We start from the raw sequence: 10,237 nt of genomic DNA, 5'->3' as shown, positions 1-10,237 counted from the left end.
TAGAGAAGAATATATAAGTAGCTGTTTTGGGATGGAAGGTTCTATAAATGTCAATTATGTCCAGTTGGTCTAATGTGTCATTTAAGGGTGTTACTTCCTTATTGATTTTCTGTTTGGACGATCTGTCCATATCCAACAGTGGGGTGTTTAGGTCCCCTACTATGAGAGTGTTTTGGTCTGTTTTTCCCTTTATATATTTTGGGGCTCCTAGATTGGGAGCATAGATATTAAGAAGTGTTATGTGCTCTTGGTGCATGATTCCCTTTATCATTATGAAGTGTTCCTCAGTACCTTTCTTTACCTTTTTTTTACTTTGAAGTCTATTTCATCTGATATTAGTACCGCTACTCCCGCTTTTCTCTGAATGCCATTTGCTTAAAATATCATTTTCCACCCTTTCGCTTTGAATCTATATTTGTCTTTGGAGCTGAGATATGTCTCCTGGAGGCAACATATGTTTGGGTTTTGTTTTTTGATCCAATCTGCAGCTTGTGCATTTTTACTAGTGAGTTCAGTCCATTTACATTTAGGATGATTATTGAAATATGAGGTATTCTTATAGCCATTTTGTCTTTTGCTTTCTGGTAGCTCAGTGTGTCCATTGCTTCCTTGTCCTTGTGTTTCTGTTTTCTTTATTTTGGTTGGGTTTTGTGGGGTTTCCCTCTGGTTCTTCTTGTTTTATGTTTCATACATCAGTTCTGAATCTTCTGTGTGTGGTTATCATCATGAATATGTAAAGGATAGTGATATATATACAGTCGTTCATTTTCTTCTGTGCATGCCTTATCTGCATTCCCCTTTGCAAATTTGGATCTTCGAATCCTCCCCTTTTCAGTCATTGTTATCTCAATTTGTCCCCATGTATGCTGAATGTTCATTACTCTCTTGCTATAGCAATTCTCTTATTATTTAAGCTTATAATGTACTGTTCTTAGTAAGGGTTGCATTCCCCTGCTTCTATTTTCCTGATAGTCACCTTACTCCTAATTATGTTTTTTTTTTTTTGTCATTTTATTTTTGGTGAGCTGACCTCTTTCAGTATTTCCTGTAGTGCAGGTCTCATAGTGGAGAATTTTCTCAATTTTTGTATTTCTTGAAAGGTCTTACTTTCTCCTTCATATCTAAAGGGGAGCTTAGCTGGATACATTATTCTAGGCTAGTATTTCCTTTCACTTAATAGTTTAAATATTTGATTCCATTCCTTTCTGTCTTGTAATGTATGCACTGAGAAGTCCGACAATAAGCTAATGTGTTTTCCTTTATAAGTTACCATTTTCTTCTCCCTGGATGCCCTGAAAATTCTGTCTTCGTCATTGATTTTTGATAATTTTAATACAGTGTGTCTTGGCGAAGGCCTTTCTGGGTTCTTGAATTCCCAGCTCCAGCTCGTTCCTTAGATTTGGGAAATTCTTGTCAACTATTTATCTGGAAATGCTTTCTAGTCCCTGCTCCTTTTCCTCACATTCGATAATGCCCATTATTCTTATGTTTCCTCTCCTAGTGGTATCAGCTAGTTCTTGAATTTCTCTTTCATTATTTCTCATTCTTTGGTTTCTCTCTTCTTTCTTCTGATTTATTTCTAGATTTTTGTCTTCGATATCACTGATCCTTTCCTCCATTTGGTTTACTCTATTTCCTAAGCTTGCTATTTCATTTTTCAACTCTTGCAGTGTTTTTTTTTCTTTTAATCTCCAGAACATCTATTCTGTTCTTTTTGAGGGTTTCAATGTTCTTGCTCTGCTCATCTAGGTGTTTTTTTCAATTCCTGAAATTGTTTATATGACTCGTTTTGGAACTCACTGAGTTTTTTCAGAAGTATCATCCTGAATTCTCTGTCTCTTAAGTTGCATATTTCTATTTCTGTAAGCTTATTTTCTGGAGATTTTTCTCTTTCTTTCTGAGATGCCTTGTCATCTTGGTTGTTCATGGTGTTTAATGGACTATTTCTTCACCTGGCTGTTAATGGAAATGTATTCTGCTTTTTTTCCAGAAAGAAGATTTATTATGTAAATGACTCTCTTTAGCCTGCTGCAAAGAAGATGCTTTTTTGGTTTCCAGTAGGTGGCGTCTATGCCTCCTGGATCCCTGCTTTATATAAAGTCTTAAAAATGCCTTTTTATTTTCTGATAGTTATTTAATCATGCTCGCTACCCTCAGTTTCAGTCCCTGTCAGTGTTAGCAACAGTTTTGCGAGCGTTTGCTGAGATTCCCCTGGGACTCCGTGGCAATCAGTCTCAGAGGGTATGAGGGGAGGGGCCCTCTGTGTTGGGGATTGGGGCTATAGCTCAGTCTCAGTTTTGCAATTGCGGCTGGTAAAAATCAACTGTTGCTTTTCTGCCATCCTGCTTCTCTGCTTTCTGCCCTGATGACTAAGCCCTGCCGCCAACTGCGTGAAATCATAACTCTCCCAGGAAGGGCCTGTCAGAGAACTCTCCACACCATCTCCCGTCCCCCTCCTCCTATAGGGAGCTCTGGTGGCTGCCTGAGGCACCTTTTTTATTTCTCCCAATCCACCTCCTGACACCCACGGTTCTGACCTGTGGTAGCTATTATGTGCAGATCCCATGCTCATACATGCTGTTTTTCTGTTGAGTTTTAGATGTTCAGCTTATTGTTAGTTCAAGGGGAGAGATCTGGGGACATCTCTCACTCTGCCTTGTTTCTGAAAAAAATCTCCAGTTTCTCTCATTTTTAAACAAAGTAGATCAATATATTAACATTAGTCCTAATTAAGTATACTGGGCTGTCAAAATGCAAATTCTATTCTTTCTCATTACATCATCCTTCCTTTGTAGAATCAAGTTCTGAATAATTGACTTGTCAAGGTCTCCTAGGTCCAGTCCTGATAAGTGAAAAGCCAAATTCAGTGCGTGGGCTAATTAATTTTTGCAGTTGTCATAGCTTCTTCCTCTTCCCTGCTTGTGAGGGTCTCCTTGCTCTCACATTTGAAAGTTCCTTCCAATATCCTTCTCTTCAAAGATTTGGGTCCTCCCCTTGACCTCCAAGTTACAATAGCTGAACAGTAATGACCTCCTCCTTCATACCCCACTCTGCAATTAATCACTCTTTACCTCCTGCCCTGGGGAGGAACAGTGACAGGACTCTTGGCATACTGCTTGGAAAGGTCCCTGACTCATGATCAAGGGGATTAGATTAAGAAAGAGGCTGAGCTAATGATTAAAGAGAGAGAGTTAGGGATCATGTTTCCTTGTTTCTATTCCTAGCACTACTGTACTAGCATGGGATTGGTTCAAACTGACACCTGACTTTTTATCTGTGAAACTAGAGAGAACAATCTATTTGAGCTCACAAAATACTTGGGGAAAAATGTTCCTATTGATACTATAAGAGTGACCAGAGAAGTCTGGGAACTTTTATAAATAAAATAACCATGAATTGGTTTGTAAACACCATGCCTTTCCACAACATCATTCCTTTTTTTTTTTTGGCTAGTTATTTTTATTTTTAATTTTTAAAAAACAGATTGTGTCACTGAACAGATGTAGGCTTTGCTAGGAAAGAAATGAGTGAAAATGGGTTATAAGAGAAGTGTAAGGTACAGGTTTTGCCTTCAAGGTTCTTACAATCCTATTGGAGAGAAAAAAATGTTCATCTAGGAGGAGGAAAGTTGTAGCAAACCAGTGAAATATCTCACTGGTTTGGAGTCATAATCATTTCTTTATAAGTCAGAGATGGGGCTAACCTTGGAAGAAAGGAAGAAAGATTTATGTAGCTAATTAATTGTGAAAATTGAGGGCACTGTGTAGGTTCCTGAAGAGTGAGAGCCAACAGATTTGCTTTCAGACACTCCCTTAGCAGCTGTGTTTTCTCTTAAAGAATGACTCTGCTAATGTCAACTGGGATCTGTTCTTTCAAGTCCTCAGCAGATTCTAGAAGCCTTATTTTGCCAACTCTTTCTATCACACTGCTGCTGCCTGCCTTGGAAAGTAATAGGACTCCACGCCTTGGACAGTGTTCTACAACCTAACTGGTCCACAAGTTTAGATTGACTTTTTACCTAGTTAAGGCCCAGGAGTGAAGTTTGACTCCATCAAGGAAAAGTGCTAAGAGATACAATTCTTTGTGGACAGCAAGGCAGTGCAGATCAAATGAGGGAAGTAGCGATAATACTCTCTTTCATATTTTATTCTTTCCTGATGACCAATAATTTTGATTTATTTGTTTAATATCTATCTTCTTAACAAAAGGGCATGCTCCATGAGGGTGGCGATTGTGTCATTTTAATTCTCTGTTGTATCCCCTTTACCTAGCACGGTATCTGATACATAGTAAGTGTCCTATAAATATTTGTTAAATGAATGAATAATTAATTAATTAAGCGAGACTTCAATCCTGACAGGATGTGGACAGAAATTAGCAAATGAGTGAGAAAAGTTGATGAGAAGTAAACCGAGGTCTTTGTTGAGAGCCTTGGGATGACAGCAGGAATAAAAAGAGAGGTGTGAAATTGTAGGGCCTTCTAGTAATAGTGGTGAAAAAGTGAGAGTGAGAGGAATGGAACAGATCTATTGGGCATCTTCTAGGTGCCTGGTGCTTTAACATGTATGAACTCATTTACTCTTCATAACTCTATGACGTATGTACTATTACGATACACATTTTACAGATGAAAATAAAAACAAGACTCAAAGAGGTTAGATAACTTGCTCATGATCACTATTGTGAGAAAATATTGTGAGACAATTTCCTGTGGATGTCTTGTGTTTCTGCATGTCCTCTGAGCAGAGACACTGATTAACATTGTTCTTGACTATATTTTCAAGAATATCTATAAAGTGAACAGCTATGCAAGATACAGAGTCTCTCTCTAGAGCAAAGGAGAGGCATACTTACTGCCCACCTTAAAGACTCTGATTTTTTAAGCTTAATGTTGATCACCTGGACCTTTTAGAGTAGGTCTTATGAGACTTGGGGGCAAGGAGAACTGGCACAAGAAAATGCCATACTCTGGTTATTACTATTGCTGTGAGAAATGAGGTCCCTTATCTCTGACCCAGGAGTCTCATGTCTTCTGCCAGGATCATGAACATGTGCCAGGCTAACTTGTTAGCTTGCAAGTACATATATAATGGAATATTATTCAGCCATGAAAAGAAAGAAATCTTACCATTGATGACAGCATGGATGGACCTAAAGTGTATTATGCTAAGTGAAATAAGTTAGACAGTAAAAGACAAATACCATATGATTTCACTTATATGTAGAATCTAAAAACAAAATAAATGAACAAACAAAACAGAAAAATACTCATAGATACAGAGAACAAACTGATGGTTGCCAGATGGGTAGGGGTAGAAGATCTGGGTGAAATAATGAAGGGGATTAAGAACAACAAACTGTGAGGCTTCTAGTCAAGATGGCAGAGTAGGTAAATATGTGCTCACCTCCTCCTATGACCACATCAAAATTACAGCTAAACTACAGAACAACCATCATTGAGAATCACCTGATGTCTAGCTGAACAGAAGTCCTATAACTCAGGATGTATGGAAGAAGCCACATCGAGACTGGTAGGAGGGGAGAAGATGTGGAAAGGGCCAGTCCACACCATATGTAGCAGTTAAAAATTGGGAGGGATATCTTGACTGTGGAGGTACCCCCAAGGAGTGAGGGGTCTTAGACCCATACCAGGCTCCCAAACTCAGGTTTTCAATGCCAGGAAGAGAAGTCTCCATGATTTCTGGCTGTTAAAACCAGCAGGAATTGTGGGTGAGCAAATGAGAGGGCTGCTGGAGTCCTAGGCATTCCTCTTAAAGGGTCCACACACAGATTTATTTACTTATGAACTCAATTGCTCTGAGCTCCAGCTCTGAGGGAGCTCTGAGGGAACAGCTCGGAAGGAGCCAGGGACATATGGGGAGGAATTGAATTGTCTAGCTTCGGGGCAAGAGCTGGATGGGCAGCGTTCTCTCAGAAAGAGTGATGGCAGAAGCCACTGTTCCTTTGTTGAGACCACCCCCAACCCAGTCTGAATCTCCATCACCTAGATAACACTGTTCACCCCATCCTGATGATTCCCCGAGATCCCAGAACATCCAACTTGTGGGCCCAACCAAGCTGCTTTCAGGGGCTTTTCCATACAAGTGGCCTATCTTGGCTCCTGCTGTGGGCTTTCCTAACATCTTTCAAAGGTTCACAAATCCCAAACAATCAGCACCTGGCCTTGGGATGCCCCATAAATCTTACTAAGCATCCCCAAGCCCGGCACTAGCAGCAGCTGGCCTCGGTTTGCAGCTTAGACTCTCTCAAGCACCTCTAAGCCCAGCACAAGTAGCAATCATCTGCAGATCACTTTGTAGCTCATACCAGGTAGCCCTGGGAAGGGCACAGGCAGTGGCAGACCTTGGTCTACACCAGAGCCTCTTCCAAGAGGCCCCAGTCCAACACACCTAGTGGCCAGCTTCAGACCACACCAGAGCATTACTCAAATACGTCCACAAATGACATACCCAAAGGGCAGACTTGGCAGGTGCCAGAGCACTGCTAAATGGAATCCTGCTCCATAAGATCAACCCCTGCCCAACAGCTCCTCCACTGTAGTTATGGTCAGTCTTCACAAGCAATTAGCCTGAAGGTCAATCCCTCCCATTGATGTGCAAACAGCAGTCTAGGCTCAACTACAACAGGAGGGCACACACAACACATGCAAGGAACACACCTGGGGAATCCAGCTCAGGTGACCAGGGAGACTGTGCCATTGGGCCCCACAGGACACTTACTACACAATGCCATTCTACCAAGACCAGGAGACTTAGCAGCTCTACATAATTCATAGAAACATGGTGGCAGCCAAAGTGAGGACTCAAAGAAACACATCTCAAATGTAACAACAGAACGAAGCTCCAGAAAAAGAATTAAACAAAATGGAGACAAGCAATCTACCAGATACAGAGTTCAAAACACTGGTTATAAGGATCTCAGTAAGAACTTCAACAAAGAGATAGGAAACATAACAATGGAGATAGAAAACATAAAAAAGAACCAGTCTGAAATGAAGAACACAATAATTGAAATGAAGAATACATTAGAAGGAATCAACAATAGATTAGATGAAACAGAGGGCTGAATCAGCAATTTGGAAGATAAAGTAGCAGAAAACACCCAATCAAACAGCAAAAAGAAAAAAAAAGAGTTTAAAAAATGAAGATAGTTTAAGGAGCCTCTGGGACAGCAAACGTACCAACATTTGCATCATAGGGACACTAGAAGGAGGTGAGAGCAAGGAATTGAAAACCTATTTGAAGAAATAATGATGGAAAACTTCTCTAACCTGGAAAATGAAACAGACCTACAAGCCCAGGAAGTTCAGAGAGTCTCAAACAAGATGAACCCAAAGAGGCCCACACGTCAGAAATAAAATGCCAAATATTAAAGACAAAAAGAGAATCTGAAAAGCAGCAAGAGAAATGCAGTCGGTTACCTACAAGGGAGCTCCCATAAGACTGTCAGCTGATTTCTCAACAGAAATGTTGCAGGCCAGAAACGAGTGGCATGAAATATTCATAGTGATGAAAAGCAAGGATCTACAACCAAGGTTACTCTACCCAGCAAAACTAGCATTTAAAATCAAAGGACAGATAAAGAGCTTCCGAGACAAGAAAAAGCTAAAGGAGTTCATCACCACCAAACCAATATTATAAGAAATACTAAACGGATTTCTTTAAGGAGAAGAAGAGATCAAATATATGAATAATAAAATGGCAATAACTATATATCTCTCAACAACTACTTTTTTTACTTTTATTTTTAGTTTTTATTAAGTTTATTGGGGTAACATTGGTTAACACTTATAAAATTTTCAGGTGTACATTATAACTTGACATCTATATATTCTATTGTGTGTTTACTACCCCAAATCCAGTTTCCTTCAGCTACCATATATTTGATCCCCTTTGCCCACTTCACCCTCTCCCTACCTCCCTATATTTGACCCCCTTTATCTGTCTACCTCCCCCTCTCCTCCCACACCCCTTACCCTCTGGTAACCACCAGTCCATTGTCCATGTCCACAAGTCTCTATTTTCAACAATTATTTTAAATGTAAATGGATTAAATGCTCTAATCAAAAGACAGAGGGTGGCTGAATGGATAAGAAAACAAGGCCCTTGCATATGCTGCCTATTAGAGACTTAATTCAGATTGAAAGACACACAGAGACTGAAAGTAAAGGGATAGAAGAAGATATTTAATGAAAACGGAAATGAAAAAGAAAAAGCTGGAGTAACAATACTTAGACCAGACAAAATAAATTTGAAAATAAAGGTCATAACAAGAGACAAAGAAGGACCCAGTAATCCCACTTCTGGGTATGCATCTGAAGAAACCCAAATCACTGTTTCGAAGGGGCATGTGCATCTATATGTTCATTGCAGTATTATTTACAATAGCCAAGATATACGAGCGACCTCAGTGTCTATCAACAGATGAATGGACAAAGAAGAAGTGGTTCATATATACAATGGAATATTAGTAAGCCATAATAAGGATGAAATATTGCCATCTGTAACAACATGGATGGACCTGAAGGGTATTATCCTAAATGAAATAAGTCATACAGAGAAAGACAAATATCATATGATTTCATTTATATGTGGAATTAAAAGACAAAATAAATGAACAACGAAAACAGAAACAAACTCAGAAATACAGAGAACACTTTGATGGTTGCCAGATGGGAGGGATATTGGAGGGATGGGTGAAGCGGGTAGGGATTAAGTGGTACAAATTGGTAGTTACAAAGTAGTCACAGGGATGTAAAGTATAGCATAGGGAATATAGTCAATAATATTATAATTATGTATGGTGTTGGATGGGTACTAGACTTATCGGGATAGTCATTTGTGAGTTATGTAAGTGCCTAATTATTATATTATACACCTGAAACTAATATAATATTGTATGTCAACTGTAATTGAAAAAACTTTTAAATTAAAAAACAATATTGCAATAACTATGTATAGTGCCAAATGGGTACTAGACTTATTATGGTGATCATTTCATAAAGTATATAAATGTCTAATTACTATATTGCACAACTGAAATTAATATAATATTGTATGTCAACTATAATTAAAAAATACATTTACAAAAATCCCAGAACATTCATAATTTTAAAAAACAATAATTAATTAATTATTTTATGGTGACATTGGTTAACGAAATCCAATAAGTGTCAGCTGTACATTTTAACAGTAAGGAATATGTATGTTTACACTGTGTGTCATAAGTTTTGATAGTCACACTGGTGGGAAGTATCAGAACTGGGAATTGTATCTATGTTTGTTTGACTCTGGAGCCCACATTCTTTTCCTAGGATGGTGTTGCTTCCTGAGCTGTACTCCGGGGTAGTTGCTGCATCATATGATGTCATTTCTCCCTGCTCTTCCCCCATAACTTTTCACCAGACCTGACCATACTTCTCAAGTTGGATGATTTGGGTGTCCCATTAAGCAGAGAAGAGGTTTAAAATATTTGATTTTCTTTCCTTCTGTCTCCTATCTTAGTCTATCATCCTATCTTCTTAGTCATGTGATTTTCCCAGGGCTATGGCTCTTGCATAACCAGCTAGGTTTAGTTCTTTGGGGAGATACTTACCAATCTCTACATCAAAAGTCATCTAGGCTAATGGGATGTACAACAGTGAGATCCCAAGATCACATTTTCCATATGTTTCTAACCCCTAAATTAGTTGTACAAAGTGCATGCAGTAGAGCTTTCTAATCTCGGGAGTCCCAAGTATCCTTTTTGTTCATATAGATCTTTTGCTGTCATTATCTATAAACTTTATCTTCAACAATGTTGGGATGTTAGACATACATTCTCTCTGTTCACTGAAGCTTGAGTAACAGCTGCTAGCATAGGGTTGGGGAGAGGAGAAATACAAGGCTGTGGAGGAAAGAGGCCATCCCCACTTATGTCTCCAGAGGACTGCTCTACCAGAAGGCTTGATGATTTGTCTAGCACTTTCACCAAGTGATTACATGCTATCATCACAACAACTCTTTGAGGAAACTGAGATCCAAAAAGTTTAAGTAACTAACTAGTCCAAGGTTACACTGCATTTAGAACAGATCTGGGGCTAGAATTCCTCTCCCTACCCTATATAATTAGTGAGTTCAGAGAACAGTGCCCTAGTTTCAAGGAGGTAGAGGAGTGGGAACTTTAAGATGAGAATTCTTCCTTTTAACAGCTTCTGGTTATCCTGGCCAGAAAACAG

The sequence above is a fragment of the Pteropus vampyrus genome, unplaced genomic scaffold (genome assembly GCF_000151845.1).
Source record: "Pteropus vampyrus isolate Shadow unplaced genomic scaffold, Pvam_2.0 Scaffold335, whole genome shotgun sequence".
Taxonomy (NCBI): Eukaryota; Metazoa; Chordata; class Mammalia; order Chiroptera; family Pteropodidae; genus Pteropus; species Pteropus vampyrus.
The sequence above is the reverse complement of the archived record's forward strand: the minus strand, read 5'-3'. Positions refer to the sequence as shown.